Source organism: Hydra vulgaris, chromosome 08 (genome assembly GCF_038396675.1).
Source record: "Hydra vulgaris chromosome 08, alternate assembly HydraT2T_AEP".
NCBI lineage: Eukaryota > Metazoa > Cnidaria > Hydrozoa > Anthoathecata > Hydridae > Hydra > Hydra vulgaris.
In genome coordinates, this window is record NC_088927.1 from 46,737,645 (window position 1) to 46,762,749 (window position 25,105).

The window sequence follows — 25,105 nt, forward strand, 5'->3', positions numbered from 1 at the left end:
TGATTATAACCACTTGTTAAGATATGCCATCACTTCAAACTACAAATTATCTAACTCAAACATAATAAATAAAGAAAACTTAGAAGGTAAACGTCTTTTAAAAAATCCTGAAGTTTTCAATAAAATTGACATTAACACATCTTCCAATTGTTTTATCACCTTAAAAGATCATAACGATAATTTTGAAAACAATCCGACTGTCCGTTTATTGAATCCTGCTAAAATTAATACAGACCTAAGAAATATATTACAATTGAATAAATGGAAAAACACTCGAAATGTTATCGATTGGTTTAAGGCCATAAAAGATAAACACCTTTATAAATTTTTAGTTTTTGATATTATTGACTTCTACTCTTCTATCAGTGAAACACTTCTTAAAAACTCTATCAAATTTGCGAAGCAACACCTAACATTAAATAAACATTTAATAAGCATTATAAAGCCACTATGCACAAAAGACTGTACAGCTTTTTTGAGACCTTTAATTGCTTTCATAAATTACAATTCGGATTTAGACGTTATCATTCTACTACACATGCGCTTATTGATTTTACAGAAACTTTAAGAAACACCCTTGATAAAAATAAGCTTGTTTGTGGTGTTTTCCTTGACCTTCAAAAAGCATTCGACACAGTAAATCACGATGTTCTTCTTGCCAAATTACAATACTATCGTGCACATGGAATTCCACTTAAATGGTTTAAATCCTACTTAAATAACAGACTTCAATACGTTACAGTTAAGGAAACATCTTCAATAACCAAAACTATAATTTCAGGAGTCCCACAAGGGTCAACATTGGGGCCTCTGCTTTTCCTTGTATACATCAACGAACTAAACACCTGCATTAATAATGTTTTAACATACCATTTTGCCGATGACACTAACCTGTTAATTGTTGAAGATTCGCTTGAAAAAATGCAGTTAAAAACTAATGAGGCCATATTTTCTGTTATTAATTGGCTCAGAGCAAATAAAATTTCACTAAACGCAACAAAAACTAAAATAGTTGTCTTTAAAACCAAAAACCAAAAAAACAAGGAACAATGCACTTTTAACATTAATGGAAAAATATTAACTTCGTCAAAAACTGTGAAGTACCTTAGAGTTTGGCCGGATGAGAGTCTTTCTTTTAAGTACCATCAAACTTACTTACAGACTAAGCTAAGCCGATCAGTTAGAATGTTAGCCAAGATCAGACATATCGTAAATTTTGAAACACTTACGAGTATTTATCATGCCATATTTGGATCGCACCTGAGGTATGCGTGTCAGATTTGGGGTAAAAAAAAGGTCCGTTAAACCACCTAATTTCACTTCAAAACAAAGCCCTTAAAATTATTCACTTTTTGAAAATTTCCTATTTGACAATGTTTCTCTATTGTATAAATTGTCTAAAATTCTTCGGCTTAACGACAATATTACTTATTTAAATTGTTTATTTGTATGGGATTATCTTCCTGATAAACTTCCAATTTCCTTCAAAAACTTTTTCCTTTAAATATGTAACAAACATTGTAACTTCTTAAGATCCTCTTCATGCAACAATATCTTTGTAGAACATACTAGGACCATAAAATTTGGCAGCGCATCAATTAAACATCAGTGCACCAATGCTTGGAACAATCTCCCTCATTGTTTTTAAAACAGAAAACTCAATTTCTCGATACAATTTTCTAAATAAATTAAAAAAATACTATTTGGATAGCTACTTGAACAATAACATCAATAAAAGCAATATATCACTGTTAATAGTCTTATTAAAAATACTCTCTGTTGTATATTTTATTTAATTTATCTTTTTTTTTTTTTTTTTTAAGAATCTTTACATTTATGTACAGCTTTTTTGTCGTCCTTGTACAATGATTGAATGTGTATGTGCGTATGCCTGGGTGGGTATATGTACGCGTGTGTGGGTATATTTATGTGTGCAAATGTGTGTATATGTGTATGTATGTGTGTTGTGTGTTAACATGTGTGTGAATGTGTATGTATATTTATGAATGTGCGTATGTAGATTAGTATAGACATATTTAAATATACCATTGTTATTATTATCATTACCTTTATTTTTATTAATATTATTATTTTTATTAATACCATTATTTTTATTGTTATTAATACCATTTTTATTATTATAGTTATTATTAATGTTATTATTATTGTTAACGATATGATTTTAAGAGTTGTTATTATTTTATTCTTATGTTATTATTCATTATTATTAGGTGTTTACGCATTAGTAATTATACTATTTGTAAACATCCTTGAATTGTAAAATCATGTAATTCAGAATATATTGATTGATTGATTATTATTATTATTGCTATTATTATTGTTATTATTATTATTATTATTTGACGTCAGAACTCATTCCATTGTTTTTTTTTTTTGAATTTTGTAACGGTTTTTTTAATTGTATTTTTGAACGGATTTTTCTTGATTTAAATATATGGCTGATGAGTGCCGCAAACGGTATAAAACTTTAAGTATCGTAAAAAAGTGGTTTTTTTCATCTTACTTTTTTACTTATTTATGTATATATATATATATATATATATATATATATATATATATATATATATATATATATATATATATATATATATATATATATATATATATATATATATATATATATATAAGAAAACATCTAATAAAACGAATTCTATTTAAAAAAAAAAAAATTTATTATTAGAAATTTTTGCTGGTATGGTTATACCAAAAACTTTCTTGTTAAAAACAGTTTAAAATTAACTGACGTCAGCAACTAAATGGTTTCTTTCTTGGCTACGTAAAAATGTAAAAAACGAAGTCCAAAATTTAGTTTTAACCAACTGCATGTTATCTAGATTAATTCCCCCATTTAAAAAGAACATTAGTAACTCTGTAGTTCAAGAGCATCGTGCACTTTTTGATCAAACTTTTTTGTTTCAACTTTTATTGTTTTTACGTGCTCTCACTTTACTTCATACAAACAAAACTTATTATGGGCGGCTGTTGCATACTGGTAATGTTTCCCATTGCTTAGACTTTTTAGAAGTTGTTGAGTTCGTCTCTTAATTTGATGTTTAGTTTCGCCTTCGTATCTCTTTGAGCATTTGCAGTTAATTGAGTAAGTTCCCGGTTGACTGTTATGTAGCGATTTAGATTTTTTTTATGTTAGTAATGTTCATAAATTAGGATTTGATTTAAAGACTACTCTATAGCTAGTTTTCTTAAATATTTCCTTTAATTTTGGAGATAATGATTTTATTCACGGTATCCACGGAAACGATACATTAGGGAGGTTAAGAGAGTCTGATTGAATTTCGTTGATTTTTATGGACTTCCAATTTGTACCCTTTTTTGTTATATATTTGAATTAGGAAAATAATCTTATTTTGTATAAATAAATTACTGAATATAGAATAATCCTTGTGTATGTAACCTTTAAATATAGCGTTTAGAATCTTGGGGTCATGGTTTGAGTGAGATTTAATTTGAACATTTGCAATGGTTTTCTTTCTGTAAACTTTAAACTCGTACTTACTTTTGGTGTTATTTATAAGGTTAAATCGAAGAAATTAAGAGTTCGTTTTCAATTTCAATTGTATATTTTATTGCAGGGTGTTATTTGTTCAAGATAATCAGAATTTTTTCTACTTCTTAAGTGTTTGAAAATTTAGCGTTGCGTTGCTATCCATGACATATCTTTGGTTTTAGGTCAAGAAGAGGATTTACTGCCATTGCAATTTTGAAAGCTTTTTCTTCGTGATGTTGTACAAAAGATTCTGCTAGTACAACCGTGAATAAAAGACCTATAGAACCGGAATTGTTAAATTCATTCATTCCGTTTTTATTAAAACTTTTCATTCTGTTGTGTAAAGGCTGATTTACAATAGTAAAAGAATAATTTTCCAAAAAGTTGCTGGATATTAAAAAGTGAAGATTTTTTTATAGTTTTTTTTTTCTAAGAATATGCATAATCTTAGATAAAAACAAAACATTCTACTATGTATTCAATAAAATAATGGAATTAAATCGTAAAACAACAACTTAGCTTTTCTGATTACACTATTTTGAATATAAGTTATTTATCTAATAAATTTAGTTTTTCATGCATGTAGTAAATCTTATGTGTTAAAGCAAAAAAAAATTATAGTATAATCTAACCAACTAGCTAATACTTATCTTAAAGTAACTAAAAACATTGAAATTTCGTTGGTTTGTAATGCGTAAAGCTATAATTAGAATAACAAAGCAGATTTTTTTTGTATAAAAGTTTAGGAAAAGAAAAAGGCTTTCAGTTAACTTTCAGCTGTAAATAAATGTAGGTGGTAAACTATTTGCACACATAACATTACAATTTGCCGAAAACTTACATACTTGACAATAGTTAGTGCATTAAAGAAAAACCTTAACTACAATTGAATTGATGTATACAAAAACGTTTTAAGTCATAAAAACTATTTTTTCGGGGAACGAGAAAAAACTTATTAAATCCAAAATTATTACTTTAATAAATTCAAAAAAAAAATCTGGGTGCTATTTGACATCTTTAAATATTAGATTTGTTAAAAATTATATCAAAATTTGTGATATATATATGTGTTATACGTAGTTAAAGTTGTCTGACTTTAAAATAGTTTTAATGACTTAAAACGTTTTTGTATATATCGATTCAATTTATGTACAGATTATTAAAAAAGTAAATATATTTTTATTTAAATTTGCATTTCATAAAAAGTTAAAAATCCTCAAAAATGATAACAATTTGCATTAATTAAATCAATAATTTTTTTTAATGATTTTTCTAGATTAGTATCATTTGTCCGACTTTGCTAGGCAATTTTTTGACTATTTTGATAAGTAAAAGTTTGTTGACGTTTTAAAAAGAATTTTGAAAAAATCTTCTTTTTTTTAGGCGTTATTGATGGAATCTTATCAAAATTGATAGGGATGCGATCACCGGTGATTTCTACAATGCTTTTGTTTACCGTTGCGACAATATCCTTAAGTTTCAAACTTCCTAACGGTTTCACAAACCCCAAAATCATTTTTTTTAATGGATTTTTAGTTGGCGGAATTAATATTATTATTAGTACTGCAATTTCAGTTGAACTCAGTATGCATGATCAGATAAAAAACAAAGGTCAAGCTTTGGCTACTATTACCGGCATTATTGATGGCACTGGACATCTTGCATCAGCAGTTGCTCAATATTTGATTCCTATAATACATAGAAAATTCGATTGGAATGGAGTTTTTTATTTTTTGATGTTTGTTACTGGATTTAGTTGCTTCTGGAGTTTTTTTATTTTATACAAAGATATTTCAAATAAGAAACAAAAAAATTATGTTAAACTTTAAATGTTTAATATAAAAAAAAACTTTTTTTGTTTAACAGTATTTTATATTTAAAAATATTTTTTTGTCAGTTTATAATTCTTGCTAAATTATTTAACTTAAAATTACGTTGATTTTGACTATTTAATAATAACAATAAAAACTGTATACACATATTCATAAATTGTATACATACATACATTCATACATTCATACATATATATATATATATATATATATATATATATATATATATATATATATATATATATATATATATATATATATATAACCAAAACTTCTTCACACCTCAAAATGTGAAAATGCTTTTAAAAAGAAAACAATTTTTTAATTTTATTTAAAATTGTTTGATTATTTTAATTTAAAACTAGTATATATATATTCATTAAAATTTATCTGTTAAAAACGGTATAAATATGTTATATATTTGTAAAAATAAACATAATTAAAGCCTTAAAAGTGATAACAAACTTTCTATATATACAAAAGGAATACTTAAAAGTTATTTAGCAAACGCTATTTAAAAAAATTTATGTACAGAGCTATAGGGAGGCGGGGAGGGTTGCTACGCGCTACGGCACTTAGTAAATTAACAATTATAACAAAATAAATAAAGCTGATGAGAGTTAAAACGTTGTTTTTATACTTGATTTAGTTTCCTTATTTATCTGTTGTTTCATTTCACAATTATACTTTTTCTATTTGAAATAAAGTTGAAACACTCTTTTATGAACTTCATATATCTTCCAATAGATGCAAAGGTCAGTGCAGTATTTCAAGGTCAGAGCAGTATTACAGAGCCTATTACAGCGCAAGACCTGCCACCTAAAAGAAAAGAATTTGAAACAAAACATTGTCTTTTTTTTTATGATACAGATAATTCTAATAGTGAAAGTTCAGAAGATAATAGTACAAATGATAATAACGCAATCCCATTGAAACGTCCAAGGATCGTCGGTAAAAAGGTAGCTAGATATCTGAAAATAAAGGGTATCCAATAAGTTGTACAGCAAAGATGAAGCTGTACCCAGTTCAATTGCTGAGACATCGATTTGCAGATCTGCAATCCAAAAAGCATCAAAACACTTGTGCATGAATTTGTGCTTGATTCGCTGTTATATCGACTCTTCTGAAGAAATATTGTGCTTTTATTTTCATGGTAAGAGCATAGGCAAACAACATTACTATAGCATTTGCATTTCAAGCGAGTTTAAATCTTTGGTTATATCGTTGAAGAAATCAGAAAAACGCAGTTCTGTTTCTATTTATAACATGTTACACAATAAACTTATTCAAATCTATTTACAACATGTCACTCAATTTATTAAATAATGTTTCCGTTGTAACATGTGACACCATTGCAGTAAATACATGTTCTAAAAATAAAGTGGTTAAGCGTTTGATAAAAATTGTTCTAGGTTTAGTGCATCATCCTTGTTTACTTTATGTTCTCAACCTGATTTTTAAGTATTTTATGATCTTAAAGTTTGATTCTTTATAAACATTGCCTAATACTAATTACTAATTGCCTAATACTAATTGAAAAATATAATCCTGCTGGGTCAGTTATTAAAAATAAAAAATATGGCAGGAATGATTATACGGAGCTGGATTTGTTATGTAAAGGATACAAGTTTTATCGAGACACAATGAATTAAACCGTGATTCATTTTTCTAAACCATGGCCTATTTCAAATTCACAATGGAATTCAAAAACTATCTATTGCTTAAAATATAAGCTTTAGACTCAGAAAAAAAAAATCAATAATAGAGGCGTGCAATTTTATTGTAGATCACTAGATCAACTTATTGTTCTCTTTCAGAAGAAATGTTGACAATATATTGAAATTAAAATTGGCATTGACTGGGAAGAAAAACACTGTCATATTTGGAATGATTATCCATTAGACATTGATTACACAAATGAAGTGTGAAAAATATTGCTTTCAAAAGTTCAATATTTTCATCAAAGAAACGTCATCAACTTAGTGGTTGATATTGCGAGAAACTGAAATAAATTTTGATCTGCCACTGTGTGTTACTGTAATAAAATAATTTCGTGTTTGAACTATATTGGTTCTTTAAATCACATTAAATAGGTTTTTGCAACCGTCGCATAAATATTTTTTAACCTTAATATTAAACCAAGCAAATAGCAAAAAGCTTTAGATTTTTAGTAGGTTTAGAAATAGATATTTAATATTGCATGATTCTGCATGCTAATGTTAGCCAATGAGAATGGTTTATAAGCCTAACTTCTAAAAATGCAAAATTATCAATTGTGTTCCCTGTTATTACACCCCAACAAGTGCGAAAAGCATAGCATTGGTCAGTCGACAACACGTAAATAACTTTAGGTCTAGTATGATAAATTTTGGATTTGGTATAGCCCTTAAACTTGCAGCACACCCTTTGGAATCATTGCCATTCAGCTGTAAGCAAATGGCTACAGAAAATTTATTATGCACGTTTATGCCTTAAAGCTAACTCATTTAGACGCAAATTGCAAATATCTCACTGTTATTGAACTCCTATAAAAACTTCCTAACATTTTAAGGAACCACGTGAATGAACAATATTAACGTTGGTACCATCTGCTTTTACTATGTTAAGTCTTGTTTAAAGCTCTCTTTCCTGTAGTGTTTTGAACATTCCATGCACTACATCTATTCCATTTGCACTTTTTAGTGTGATGTGATCAAGGTAAAAGTTATCTGAAACAGAAGTTTTTAATAACATAGATACAGAAATGTTTTATAAATATAGGTAATTTAGTTTTCAAAATTTATAAATGCCTAATTGGCTCATCAAATAACTAATTTGCCTCTTCTATTAATCCTGCTGCATCTGTTTCATATTTTTGTCTTTCTTTTTGCTAAGTTCACAAATTTATAAAAAAATTTATCTGTCTTGTGAGCTTTGCTTTAATTCTAATGGCAGATATTAGATAAACATTATAATTTACCCATAGATTAAATAGTTCTAATCTAACATCTCAATGAACATTGTCTTTACTATAACCTTTAAAGTAAAGAAACCTTTTGAGCTTTTGTTTTAAAGTTGGAAGTTATCAATAGTGTTTTAACAGTTTAAAGCATTCATTCAAAATGTATTTCTTTGATTTGTTTGCTGTTTTTCTTGTTGACATCTTTATGATATTAATTTGTCAGTTACTCGAAGAAAAGTTATTTTTATTTTTATGTTTTTATAAATAACTTTTTAAATTTAAATGTTACAAAAAAATGCCATAAAATAAAAACTATTTAAATTATATTCTGCGTCTTTTAGTATAACGTTTATACACATTAAACAAATATTACGCATTTTATAAAGAATTTAAGGATTTTAACCTAAAGAAATTTGACAAGTTTTCAGGCCTTTTATATAACATTAAATGGGTTGGCTAAAACTGAAAACCACATAGTTTTTTTGTCATAAATCTTCTTGTTCGAAAAGCGCCGTAATAAGAGGCAAAACCTTTTTATTTTCAGGTTTCAGCCCTTCCTAATATATATATATATATATATATATATATATATATATATATATATATATATATATATATATATATATATATATATATATATATTTATATATATATATATATATATGTAAATATATATATAAATATATATGTACATATATATATCTATAAATATATATATATATATATATATATATATATATATATATATATATATATATATATATATATATATATATATATATATATATATATATATATATATATATATATATATATATATATAATTAGGGTATCCTAAATATATAATGAAAAAAAAAAGTTTACACATCGAATTTTTTGTTTATGAAGACCACTAATATTGATAAAATTTTTATAAGAACACTTCAAGTGCTTACTTTAGAAATTAGAAAAGCAGATTTTATTAATGTTCGAAGCTTTTTTAACTTCGTTATTTCCGCAGCATCTAAATGTAAACTTGCTCTTTCAACGAATTTATAAGAAAGTTTATAGTTTATAAGAAATCTGTAATCTTTTTTAAAAATACTTTAGCTTTGTAGCAGGATATGGTGATAACTGATCAACCAGTAGTAAGGTTGTCCGGGGTCGAATGTATCAATTTAACTTTGAGCCGAAATTACCAAGAGACTATTCAACATACACAAAAAGCAACAGTGTATCTGTATAGCTAATATATTCAGCTATTAAATGAATGTAATATGACGGATTTCAAAACATTAATAACTGAGAAATAGAACAAAGTTCACAAAATGGGAAAGTGTTACAATCGTCCTGGACCCCGGGGCGGTTGAATCATCTCTATGGGTCAATTGTTTCACGGCAGGCTATTAAGGAGTTCCTGGTCTTTCCATAGGGAAATTCATTTAAAGACACATTTTCAACTAATTTTTATTATTAATAGAACAATAAAGCAAACGAGGTCCAATGTATTATGGTTTTATACGCACAACACTATAGAACAAATGAAAAAAATCTATAAAGTTCTAAAAAATATATAAATGTGAATTATTTCACTTAACAATTAACAAAAATATTTGGAAGTGTAAAAATATTATGAAGAAAATTAAAAAAATGGGACACCTAACCTATTTAAGTATTTTTGTATCCAAAAAATAAACAGTGACTCTCTCTAATGACATTTACAAATGAAAACAATATTTCAAAAAATATCAAAAAAGGTAATAAAGTGAATATACAGTCAATTACAAAAACAAAAAACGACATCGAAACCTATAATTTAAGAATAAAGATTAATGATCCCGTTGTAATATCCGTGTTCGGCATAATACACATATGCCTCATGTTATTATCATTACTTAAAATAAATATGGCGGTATGCACGCTTTAAACTTTATGTTGTATTTGATTCTTATTCTAGCATTATCCTTAGAATATAACATGGTACCAGAAGTAAACATGTATTTAATTTAAAATGGAACAGCTTAGACCATTAGAGGCCATGAATTAAAATGGCAATGTTTCAGAAAACTGGCGAAAATGGAAGCAGAGATGGAATCTTTATAAAATAGCTTCAGGAGTCAATGATAAAAATGAAGATATTCAATGTGCCATTTTCCTTCATATGATTGGCGAAGACTCTTTAAGAGTATACGATACATTCATTTTCACAATCGAAGAAAAAGATAAATTAACACCTTTAGTTCAAAAGTTTGAATGTTATTTCAGCCTATTTACTGACTTCTTGATTGATTTACGAAATAAAGCTATAACATGCGAGTTTAGAACCCTCGAAGAAAGTCTAATACGTGACAGAATAGTCTGTGGTATCGACTCTAAAGCTGCCAGAGAACGACTACTTCGAGACACTGAGCTCACTCTAGAAAAAACAATAAATTTTATGAGAGCATATGAAACATCGAAAACGCAACTAAAAGCACTCGAAAATACAATCCAGGCAGATTCTATAAACAAACATGGAAACAAAACCAAATTCAACTCCCTAAAGATTGATAGACCTTTACAAAAATCTTGCTACTACTGTGGATCACAACATACTACCTCGTTTTGCCCAGCATATGGCCGAAAGTGCACAGCATGTGGAAAACCATTTTGCTAGAGGGTGCCAATCCAAAACTAATCGCTTTAATTCTAATCGTATTGACCAAGTTGATCAAATGGAAGTCAACCTTAACGTTGCAGAGTTATATATTCATCATGTTGCAGCATCGTTGGAATGCACTGACGATTTAACCACAAATATTACAGTCAACAACAAAAATATAACATTTAAATTAGATATTGGAGCCCAATGCAACGTCATTCCATACAACGTCTACTACTCTATTCCTCGAAGACCTCCTCTCAAAAAAACAATAACTAGACTAAAATCATATGGCGGAAACAATATTCCTGTACTAGGAACTTGCAATTTGACTGTTAAAAAGAATAACATTTCACGAGTGTGCCAATTTTTTGTTGTATCTCTTTCTGATGTAAAACCACTTCTTGGTCTAAGTTCCTGCAAATCTCTTGAAATACTAAACATTAACGATGTTGAAATTGATAAATCTGACATTTTTAAACACTATGGTGACGTTTTTACCGGCCTTGGTGTAGTTAAAGGAAACTATCATATCGCAGTTGCTAAAAATGCAATCCCAGTCATTCATGCACTAAGGAAAGTACCAATGACTCTCTACCTAAACTTAAAAGCACACTTGACCGTCTTGTAAAAGCCTCAGTTATCTCAAAGATTTCTAAACCTACACCTTGGGTACACTCAATGGTCATCGTAGAAAAAAAAGATGGATCCTTAAGATTATGCATTGATCCGAAAGAACTAAACAATTCTGTTTTAAGACAATACAAAACCACTCCATCTACAGAAGAAATCTCTAGCAAACTTTCTGTCAACAAAGTTTTTACTGTCATAGACATGGCTGATTGCTATTGGCATATAAAACTAGATGAACCTTCCTCAGAGCTATGCACATTTAACACTCCTTATGGTCGATACAAATTCAACCGCATGTCATTCGGCATATCATGCGCATCGGATGCTGCACAAGAGATGATTGAAACTAACTTTGGTGATATTCCTAATGTTCTGGCTATCCACGATGACTTGATCATTGCAGCTTATACAGATGCAGAGCATGATACAATTTTTAAACAAATTCTACAACGAGCTCGTGAGAGAAACATTAGATTCAACCTAAAAAAAATACAATTTTGAGTACCTGAAGTCAAGTATCTCGGGAATATAATCAGTCATGAAGGAATAAGAATTGATCCTGATAAAACCAAAGCCATATCTGCATACCCATTGCCTGCATGTCAAGCAGATTTGCAACGGCTCTTAGGAATGGTCAACTATCTGCGACAATTCATCCCAAATATGTCGGAGTTAACAGCTCCCCTCCGCCAGCTGCTTAAAAAAGACATACTCTGGTCATGGAACCATGAACATACAAGTGCTATGGAAAAAATTAAACAGGTTCTTTCATCTTCTCCTGTACTCTTATTCTTCGACACATCAAAAGATGTCCAGATTCAGGTAGATGCATCTTCACACGGATTAGGAGCCTGTATAATGCAAGAAGGTCACCCGATCAGCTATACATCTCGTAGTTTAACTATAGCAGAACAGAGATATGCCCAGATAGAGAAAGAACTTTTAGCAATTGTTATTTCTTGTGAACGTTTCAACCAATATACCTATGGGCGACAGGTCTCTATAGAAAGTGATCACAAGCCTCTTGAATACATTTTACACAAGCCGCTGTCAGAAGCACCACCTCGCATACAAAGACTTCTGATAAGACTCCATAAATATCAAATAGTAGTAAAATATGTTCCAGGAAAAGATCTACACATTGCTGACTCTTTATCACGTGCCCACCTCAACAATTTTGACGAGGATGATAGCCTAAATGAGGACTGCAGCATTATGGTCCACACTTTAGTTCAAAATCTGCCAATATCAACAGATAGACTAAAGCAATTACAGCACGACACTAAACTTGACCCTGTGCTTTCTCAAATAACAAACTATATAACTTATGGTTGGCCCCGAAACCGACAAATACTTTGCAGAGAAGAAAAGAAATATTGGTCCATCAGAAACAACTTACACCTAGCAGAAGGAATAATTCTCAAAGAAAATAAAATAGTCATACCAACTGCTATGAGATCCCTCATATTAAGACAGCTTCATTTATCACACTTTCGCACCGAAAAGACGAAAGCTAGAGCTCGAAACACTGTTTACTGGCCAGGACTTACAAGCGACATTGATAAACTAATACTTAATTGCCAAAAATGCCTTAAATACCGTAATAACAACAAAAAGGAAAAAATCATTCAACACGACATTCCTGACTTACTGTGGAGTAAAGTAGGATCAGACATATATGAGTTGCATGGAAAAATATATGTAATTGTTATAGACTACTTTTCTAAATTTATTAATACATAATACACATATGCCTCGTGTTATTATCATTACTTAAAATAAATATGGCGGTATGCACGCATTAAACTTTATGTTGTATTTGATTCTTAATCTAGCATTATCCTTAGAATATTACACCCGTAACATAAAAAATATTTAGGAACTTCTCATCAAAATTACATAAGTTAACAAACTTTTATTCAGATTCACAATTTTTACAAACATAATAATCGGTTTGATGTGCACAATCCTTATGTGCCCAATTTTTGTAATCCATGCACTAAACCCACTTTTCGTTAGGTTTACTTTTATAGAAAGTCGTCAAACAAATTAAGCATTAACATTCGTCGCTATCGTCATCGCTGTCTATATGTTTCCTTACTTTTCTTTTTTTAGCTGCATGTTTTGTTTTGTTTTTATCCATTTTCATGACCTTTTCACGGTTTTCCATTCTGATTTTTTCTTTTTTGGGTGTATCTTTGTACGTAACCGACTTTCTTTCGCTTTTTTCCTCTTGTGCTTTCTTTTCTAGGTGTAGCTTTCAAGAATGGGCGAACGCATTAAGGATTAAAAACTGTTGACGTGGACGGTATTGGATCATCTGCAAAAATTTTTAGCGTGTTTTCTGACAATGGTGTCACTTCTGACATTTTTCTATCGTTTATCAATGGACTGTCTTCTGTAACTGGTCTGTTTTCTAGAATCAGTCTATCTTCTGGCATTGGTCTGTCCGTAACAAATGAGTACGCAAAATCTAAGTCTATAAAAACTTGTCTATTATATGAATAAATAACGTTACACCTAAACTCAGCTTGAATATTAGTAGACGTGAATGCTTTTGATAAAGCCGTTTGAGCAATAGATGGTATGTTATGTATGGTCATGGTTTTACCTGGATTATTTTGCATCCAAGCGAAATAATCCAGGTAAAACCATGTAAGCGAAATAATCCAAACTGGTGGAGTAAACAGCTTTTTTGAATGGGTCATATACAGAACAGTTCAAAGGCTGCAATTTCTGTGAGCAATGAGGTGGAAAGATAAAACTGTTATTCCATTTTCACTACAATAATCCAATGCCCGAATTTAAATATGTGACGAATGATTATCCAAAAGGAGGAGAATTTTTCTGTCTTTTGATGACGATGTGTACTTTTGAAAGTGCTTCACAAATATTAGGAATTCATCTCCTTGCATCCAGCCACTGCCGTTGCCCGCGCCAACACTTCCCTCTGGACCGGCTCTAACGAAGTGATCCTGATATCTAATCCGAGGAAATACAAACATAGGGGGTATATAATTTCCTTTAGCTTTTACTGCATATGCAACGGTAACCAGATATCCACGTTTGGCAGAAGTTAAGGCGCCGACCTGATGAGATCCATTTTTCGTCACAATTTTACATTTTTTCTGTACCGTTGTGACACCGGTTTCATCTACGTTGTATATGTCTTTTGGTTCAAATTTGTGTTTGTCTAGAACCTTTTCGTAATTTTCAAAGAATAAATTCACATTTACGTCATTGAAGCTTGTAGCCCTTGCTAAGCTAGTGGGTTGGGCGCATTTTATTGACAATTCCGGATGTCATTTCATGAAACTGCTGAACCAATATTCCCCTGCACAATGTTTATTTTTCCATTGTAAGTGCATATTGAGCTCATATATAGATGCCATTTCATATGCTAGTCTTCTTATTTCCCGCGACGAAAACCCGTAGTATATATCAGCTGCCTTCATTATATATTTCCTCATAGAAATTTTGTGGTCAGCAGTAAAAAATTTGTTTCATGCTTGGTAACCAACATTTACAGGTTCGTTTGATGTTTTTGTTTTTACTATATACTTTCGTAATGACGCATAGCACAAACCATGCTTTTGTGCAGCTTTTCTATTAGAAACTCCCTCTTTGACTACATCATTGTAGGCAGATTCGTATGAAGATTGGGGTTGGCTTTTTATGCGGTTTTGGGGCATCCTGAGGTAGAAAAAATCCATATTAGTTTATAACAATGAATTTAATATGTATTTAATAAGTTTTTTTTGACATTTTCTGTGCTCTTGTCAACATTTACTGAAAATTATATAAAAAAACTTAAAATATAAAACCTGTATACTTTGTTACCTACAAGTAAAATACAGAACCACTACGAACATAAAAAATATTTATTTTGTCAGTTCGAATGCAAATAAACCATAACAAATATTAAAAATGATATTAAAAATATTAAAAATATCCTGGGGTCGGTTGTATCGGTTCAATTGACCCCGGAATTTTGTGTCGTTTTTTTGATACAACCGCCCCGGTAGATTTATTTTCGTTTAACATTATACTTTTTTTATTAACCGTGGTAAAGATAATCTAAATTCACACTAAATTACGTAAAAATAACAATATTTTGAAATTAGCAAAACAGAATGTACTCACCTGAATCAGAAATTATATTATTGTCTTCCAAATACGCTGTAAAAATGTTAGTTTTGCGCAAATAAACACCATGCACCACAGAATACGCGAACGACTCGTGCGCCGGTTGTAAACAAACTAAAGCAACAGTGGACATCAATTGTAAGTAAAAATCATCGAACATGGCGGCGTCCTATCTATAGTATGTACAGAGATATTCACACTGATACAACCGACCCCTGTTACTTTCGACCCCAGTCTACCCTATATTAGCAAACTTTTCTTGGTAATTGTTCCAAACATTAGAAATTTTAAAAATAATATATATTGATGTATTTTAAAACGTCAATTTAGGTACTAATTGTTTGTTGCTGTTTATTTTTTTTAAACTTTATCTAATCTAAAATAAAGACTTTTGATTATATCAACTTTAAAAGCGGCTATCTTCAATACGTTTTCAATTTTAGAAAACATAAACAAAATTAAGCTAATTTATTTTTCTGTTAAAAAAACAACTAATCGATAATAATAATTTAATAACTAAACAAATTGTACATTTCAATGCAAAATACAAGTTATCTAGTCTCGAACACAATTAACAAAAAAAACATGAGAATCAGTTTGTAGAATTCCTTGAGAATTTATTTGATATTCCTCAAAATAACATTGAAGAAAACAAAATCAGATAAACAATAAAAATTCCAAAACCAAATGCTGCAGTGATAGAAAATTTGGATTTTCTATAAGATCAAAGAACATTGAGTAGAGGTGTGACTAGTGAAAAGTATGACATTGATGTAAAACAAAAAGTTGAAAGGAGAATTAAAAGATATGAAAGAATGAGATCTTAGGAAGAAAAAAGAATTAGTTAAAGTTTTAGATTGAATTAAAAAATTGATTTAGAAATGAATGAAGTGGTCTCTCGTGACTCAGATGAGTCTTTCGTTGCTAGTGATAGTGATTCGATTTTCCAGAAAGCAATAAAAACCATCTTCCAACAAACATAAAAATAATGCGTCAAAAGCCCTTTTAGTCTGGTTGTTCAGAAACTGCAATAGAGTTTGACGGAGACAAGATTATATTAGCTACATCAACTGTTAGTGTTAGATGTGATAGTGGTGTAGTGGTAGAACGCTCGCCTCATAAGCAAGAAGTTCCGAGTTCAATCTCCACCACGTCTTAGGTAGTGTCGCGCTCATATTGTTTCTCTGCGCAGCGGCCTTGTTTGTCAAGGTTCGTGTTTTGGAGTTAAAGAGTTGAGTGAGGGTTGTAAGCACAACTAAGGTAGCCTCCATGACTGTAGTTAAATTTATAGCCTTGGGGAGTGAATTAAATCGAAAATCAAATTAAAAAATTGGATGCAAAATGAGCTTTCGCTCTCAATATATTGTGAATAATATCATTGGAGTCTGTACTTATAGTACATCAAGTAATACAGTTAGACTAAATGAAGACTAAAAAAGTTTCCAGATATTGTTAACAATAAACAGACTACATTAGAGCAATTTAAGAACGAATCAAAACGATTATTATTATTTATGGGTATATCCAACTTTAAATGTTTATTCTAAACTAAAAACTATCAAATAAAAAATAGATGTAATTGTATCAGTGATTAATATAAATTAATACAAAATATTTAAAGTAAAATAAAATGTATATAAAATATCACTGATGATGTTAATAATTTATCTAGTGATTATATTAATTATGAAATTTCATTTCTTGTTATCTTTTATCCTCAATATATTTTATTTTTTTGACTTTTTTATTTTTTATTAATATATTTGTTAAACATTTTAGCAATTGTTTTCAACACTTCTTTAGCAAAAAAAAAAAAAGCTATTTTTTATTTCTAATTACATTAGTTATTTTCGGTTTTCATTTCTATTTGTTATTTAATATATTTTTTTACGTTACGGTAATGTAGAATTTATTGCTATTATTTTTTTTTTTTTAATGGGGCTCGGCGATAAGGCTGAATACGCCTTCTTCTTGCTCCAGCCAATAGTTTATATAAATGTGTTTGCAATGTAAACATTTTTAAAATTAGCAAAATAAATAATTAAAAAAAAAAAAAAAAACTGTAATAATATTTAGTAGAACTCTTATTAAACATTTATTTTGGTTTATGTGCTCTCATCACATAAAGGAACTCCATATAACTCATTCTATACACATTTCAATACCATAAAAGTTAAATCTAAAGGTTCAAGCATGACTATGTACTTAGTTTTCCATAGACTCTGCACTGTTAAAAATATAGCGCGTTATTTTACGGAAAAGTTTCGGCAGCTGCCGATGACCAAACTACCCGTTATTTTACGGAAAAATCCATCGCATGTAAACAGAAGTTTCTGTTAACGAACGGATTTTTTCCGTTAAAATATAATTGGTTTTTTCCGTTAAACAACGGGAGGTTTGGTCATCGCAGCTGCCGGAACTTTTCCGTAAATAAATGGATACTTCCGTTTAAATTAAACAAGTTTTTCCCGTTAAACAGGTTTGTTTAAAGGGAAAAACTTGCTTAATTTAAACAAGCTTTTCCTGTTAGTTTCCGTAAATAAAAGTAATGTTGCAGTTTATATTTCGTTCATATGAAAATTTAAACAAACTAATTCTAGCAAATATTATATATATATATAAAATCGATTTTATGTTTTTGAAAATATTTTCTGAAAACAAACTTTTTTTGATTAATATTAAAAATATTAAATTTTCCGTGACTTAGGTTTCACTTCAACAGCACACGAATATATAATAAGTTAGTAAAGTAATGAACACTTTCAAAAAAATTATTAACAATTTTGATAAAGTATATACAAGCACATAATAATATATAATTATATAACATATCCCTACATAAATTTACGATATAGATATGCTTAAAAACTTATCTTTAAGTAATATATTTTGGTTAAGTAATAAATACAAATATAAGTAAATCAGTCTAAATACAGAAAAATACAGTCTTTCCTTTCTTTTCCATTTCGAGTCAACTTAAAATCTAAAATAAATGAAAAATAAAAAAAAATTTTGAGTAAGGAAAGAGATTAATATTTAACAAAGTAATAAATTATAAAAAAACACTCATTATGTGCAATGATTACCTTAAAGTTGTTACTCAATATGAGTGATTTAACTAAGTCCAAGCAACAACATTGGATATAGTTAAAAACTCTTTTAGCAATAAATAAATACTTACAAGAAAAAAAAACTTCAACTGAAGTATAAGACAAATATAGGTTTTAAAGTGCAATGTAACCAATTTCAGTTTGTTTGTCATTTTAATGGTGAAAACCTAAATTCCTGTTTATGCCATTATGGCGCCTTATGCCATTACTCCCAAATTTAAAATTAGATTTTTATATATTATTAAATAAATAAAAATCTTTACAACTTCTTTAAAACCAAATTCCAATAAATAATTACTAAATTTACTTACAAAAGAACTCAACAATTTAACAGTAAAAACCTTTTCTGTTCTTTAATGAATGCTTAATTTATCAAGATATTTTTTTATTAAATATAAAACCATTTCAAAAATTAAATTTAAAATTTATTAATAAAGATCTATACTTAGGTCTAACCTTTAGCATGCTAAAAAAAATTATAAAATATAACTACAATATAACAGAAAACTCATAACTTATAAATGAAATAATTTTTACCAATCTGGTCTATTGTCAACTCTAAAAAAATAAATATAAAATCAATGAAATACTTTTTATCATTTTTAAAAAAAGTCATTTTTTTTTTGCTCATGCTTAAGTTAAAAATTGTTAAAAACCAAAATACAATACCTATCTTGAATCCCTTTTTTTTTTTTTTTGGCAGAATATATACTTCGATAGATGGTATTTTATCACGCGACGTCAAAAGTCGCGGCCGCCATGCAGTATGGAAAAAAATTTAACAAAGCGAGCTTTTATTAGCAATAACGTATTTAATTACAATTATTTAGATAAGATACCTTGAAGTAAATTGGTTTTTAAAGATTAATTTTGAATAAATTAATGTAGAATTTAATTCTCTATTTCGCAACATAAGTAATTTATTTTTGCTCTATTAAATAAATTGTTTTCAAAGTTGTATCATAATACAGCTTTGAAAACAAGAACTTTGAATGCTTTAGAGTACTTTATATTCAGTTTAATTATTCAAACATTACTAATAATTTATAATTAATGTGCGAATAAGTAAACTGTATGTAAAGTACTCCAAAGCATTCAAAAATAGGCTTAATTATCTTCTTTTAAGCATTATAACACATAATATTCTTTTTTTTTTAATATTTTTGTCAATTTACTAACATTCATAACTTAGACACAGTGAACACATTTTGGTTGTTTAAGCATGTTAAATAACTTATTAAATTGAATTAATAAAATGTTAAGTCTACAAATAATATCCTGAATTACTTATTAAATTGCTTTGGTATACTAAAAGTATTTAATAATAATTAATAAAAATAATAATTAGCAACAAGCGAAACCACAAACTTAGAAAAATGTTTCATTTTAAAGGCAATCAACACTCGTGCTAAAGCCCTGAGCAAGCTGCAGAGGATTCAAATGATTGTAATTTTATTATAAACTTCAAATTGTTGAAATCATAGGTGTATCGTTTTGCTGTCAACAATGTTTTTCATAAAAAAGACTTTTTATTGACAAATAAACTTATCAAATGGGTGCTGTTCATGAGTTAAACTTTAAATTTAAAAGCTTTCTTAAAAGCAGTGTTATTAGTTAACCGTTCTTTGCATTAAAATTCTGCTGCAAATAAAAGTATTCATAGTAGACGAAACTGATTGTAAGATCTGCATTAGCTTTAAGAGAAGTAGGAAAAGGACACGAATCAATATCTAAATTTTTTTGAAATAAGTTGTAACATTTTAAGGACTTCTATAAATGATAGTAGTAAATATCTAATAGATCTGTAAGTATTAAACCATTTTCAAGCAGGTTTTTATACTGTTTAGAAGATCTATTTCATTTCATTGATTAGTGTGCAATGAGTTTCTCAGAAGAGGTGGCTCTTTGTCATTTAAAGATGTTGTTAGTTGTGGGCCTTATGTACAGTGCCATATATTACCACTGAAAGTAAAGTGTGTTGGACATGGGCAATTTTTTTCTAATTTCATTAAATTCAACGATGAATGTAAACAACTGAAACTTAATAATGGGTCTCAATTAACACAATCTTTTATTGAAACTATAAACTAATATGATTCTGAACGCTTTAAGTTATCTGGATTTTTGAGAGATCAATTTTCAAATACACATGTTTCAAAAATATGCTCAAATTGACAAAAAAATGCTGGACTAGCACATTTAAAATAATATAGATTACAAATTTTATTAGAATTGCGTACTATATAAAATACAACTTTTCTAATTCGAATTTTATAGACGAAAATAAAAGTTTAAATAAATATTTTTTAATTATAAAAAGTTGGTTTATTTATTTTCATTATACAATTTAAAAGAGATTTGAAACGCGTGTTTAAGTTTTGAAACGTTTGTAAAATTATTGCTTTTTTTTACATAGAATCTATAAATTATTTTATTCTTGTTAGTAAAACTATGCCAAGTACCTGTTTTGTCAACGGTTGCTCAAGTCTACTTGAGACCCTGACGGTGACAAGATGTCTTTCCTTAGCTTTTCATTCTATTATAACTTTATGTTTTAATAGAATGAAAAAAAGTTGATGTTGCAAGGAAAAGAACAATTGAAAAGAGAACTGTAGGTCGCCCAAACTTAGTGAGTCAACTTCAATTTATCACAAAGAAGGCATGGCATCAACTGTCACTATTTCGTTTTCATACGGAGTAACAGTTATTTTAATAAGATTTTTAAACAATCATAAATGACATTTTTGTCTTTATGAATTTCAATGATTTCATTTATTTTGAGGAAATAAAATTACAAAAATATGCTTGATTGGTTATGTAGTGCATGCAAATGTCAATTGGAATCTGCATGCACTTTTAGCATTTTTTAATTCATTAAATTTAATTAAAATTTAATCAAAATTTAAAATTAAGCAATAATATTATAAAACGCTTGAGATGTCATCTAAGAGTGGATGGCAGCAGTTAATAGACAAAAAGAGCCAACCAAATCCTAGAAAGTATACTCTGCTAACTTTAATTCTAAAGGTGTCTCACCTGAACAATGAACGATATATATATATATATATATATATATATATATATATATATATATATATATATACATATATATATATATATATATATATATATATATATATATATATATATATATATATATATATATATATATATATATATATATATATATATATATAACTTTAAATGTTATATGTAGCAGGATTTTTATATACTTTTAGACAGCAACTTTTTTATACCTTTTTTTTTTTTAGTTCAGTTTATGAAGAATATTACAAGAAACAGAGTAAATATCTCTATGATATTGATGCTCCTTAATAATTTTCTTCTATGCTTCAACAATACATATATTTAGGCTCATCCATAAATAAATTATTTGTAGGCATACAATATCTGCTAAGCATATGTGCATACTTTACGGAAGTACTCCAATAAAGGAAGTGATTTATGATTTTTGTCCTATTTGTTAAATTTCAATTTATACGGGTCTACCCCACTGACAAGCTGTAATTTCGTAACATACTGAATTGCAGTAGCAGCCTGTAATGTTTGAGCATATTCCTTTATTTTTACAACAATAGCCAAACTCCTATCGATGAAATAAAAAATAATAATATTATGGATTTAGAAATAAAAATTCGAAGACTTGCTAAAGATTCTTTTTTGAGGAGGATTTCATGGACATTTACGACTAATTTTAAGTTTTTGAGGTTTATCCTCTCTAACCTTGATATCTTATAGACTTATTATTATTGTAATGGTTCCTATAGAAAGAAAGAAAACTACACTTTTGTTGAGTTTTTGAAAGAGATTTTTAAATTAATAATGAAAGAGACGGTACACAATTTAAAATTCTCAAAAAAGTTAATTATATATAATTTTAAATATGCTGATTAAGCATATTTGTGTAAATTTGAGCATATTTTTAAGTACATGTACATATTGAAAAACTTTGGTTTGAGAAAACGCAAAAATGAAAGCAAAAATAACTAATAATTCACAAAAACTCAAATTCCTTTTAAAATGCAAGAATCTTCTTCTTATTCAGCTGGCTTTAATCAACTAACCCTTTCTTTGCGGCTATTAGGATTTCTTCATCTTAAATTTTGAGTAAAAACTTAGCTTGAGCTGTTTTTGTTTACAGACATCAAAAATAATTTAAGATTCATCATTGAATTCAATAAAATAAGACAAAACTGCACAAGCTCTAACTTCAGTTTTGTATATTAATCCATGTAAAAAAAATGTAATGTAAACTTTGCTAACAAATCCATGAAGTAAAATCAATTTTTTAATTTATAATCAATAATTTTATCTGCATTCCACAAATTAAAACGATTCACAGTTCTCTGACAATACCTGAATACTATTTATACTGCTTTGAGGTTTCACAACTCTATTCAATGATAAGTGGCCTTTTTTCCAATTTTTTTCTTTTCTTTAATCAGCACAAGCCATAAATAATACTGCAACAGCTTGATATGCTTTTATAAGTGTTTATTTGAGTGCCCCAAGATCACTTGTTACATATCTTAAAACCAATGAAGACCTCTATATCAAACTTTCATCAAATACGTATACTTTTCTCAACTGCATGGTTCAATGTAAAGAGCAGCTACTTTTAAACTCACTGCTTTTAACTTTAAAGACTAATTTATAAACATTAACCATGGAAGAGTTAAATTGTAAATAAAAAACCTATGCCTCATGAAAAACGTTCTGAAATTTCAGCTAAAGGTAAACATAAATTTTGAAGTTTAAAGTATTTTAGTTTATATTATATATATTATTTGGATCTTCTGCAACTTTTTTGTTTGAGTGTTGATTGTCTCTAAATTCACACATTCTTCTAAGTTTGTGATTTTGCTTATTTGTATTGTGTTATTGTTCAAATTATTTATAAATAACTTAGTTGCTAAGGTTAATTACCTTGTTTGACAGTGATTAGAAAATAAGTTATTTAATATTGAGTTTTAGTTTGAACAAATAAAAATTAATTATATCATAAGAAAGAGTACTAAATTCTACATAAATTTATTCAAAATAATAAACTTTTTAAATGTTTTTTTTTTATAGGAATCACATAATCACATAAGTAATTAGTCTTGCGTTAAACTAATGCGCATTTGTTTAACCTACAAGATGGCGTCGGAGAACCAATGTTTACATCGTGACGTCAATAGAACACCATCTATAGACTATAATAAAATATATTTAAAAAGTATTTAACAGTTTTATAATTTTGAAAAAACAATATTTTTATTTTTTTCTTGTTCTAAATATAAATAATGAACTTAATGATGAATTATAATACTTATAACTAACTTTTTAACTCTTACAGCTTTGAGTGCTTTCTTATCTAAATATAAACAAATGTGAACACAAAAATTGATATAAATATTTTATAATAGACATTTATATTAATATATATATATATATAAATATATATATATATATATATGTATATATATATATATATATATATATATATATATATATATATATATATATATATATATATATATATATATATATATATATATATATATATATACATTTAAAAAGCAATATTTTTTTTATTCTTAATTTTTTTTTCTTAAGGGTTCAATTTGATGATCTTTGTTATCAGAGATAATTTTACTATATTTAGGCCTGGGCATCAATGCTTAATTTATAAGTTCTTGAGAGATGTTCCTCCGTATATCTTTTATATTATTGAACAAACCTATACCATGATGGATTTTGGAAAAAAAAAAAAATTTTATAATAGGGTACTCTCGCTGCTTTTTGATATTTATTTATGTAAATATGTTTGGATTTTTAATCACAATCAGTAAGGTAGAATAGTTTTTCATAAGTTGTAACGATTTTTGTCCAGTTTTTCTCACTAAATTCGTAAAGTTTTTTTGATCTTGTAAACCTTCTGGGTGATAAATAATGAAAATTATAATTTTAAACACCATTTAAGTATACATTTAATATTATAAGTGTACAATAATAAATATATATATATATATATATTTTATTACATATATATATATATATATATATATATATATATATATATATATATATATATATATATATATATATATATATATAAAATTTCTTTTAAGTACCAAAAAAATGTAATTATTTTCATAAACAAGACAAATTTTCTAATTTTTTAAACTATTTTTTCAATAAAAGACAGTACATGTTTTGACTAACACTAGTCATCTTCAGTTAAAATTAAATATTTAAAATTTTTTAAAATACCTATAAAGATGTTAAAAAAAC

General features: G+C 27.8%; 1 pseudogene; it reads left to right on the top strand.

Moving 5' to 3' along the window:
• Positions 1-5,447, top strand: part of LOC136083902 (sugar phosphate exchanger 3-like) — a 36,911-nt pseudogene extending 31,464 nt beyond the window's left edge.
• The last annotated feature ends 19,658 nt before the right edge of the window (positions 5,448-25,105 follow it).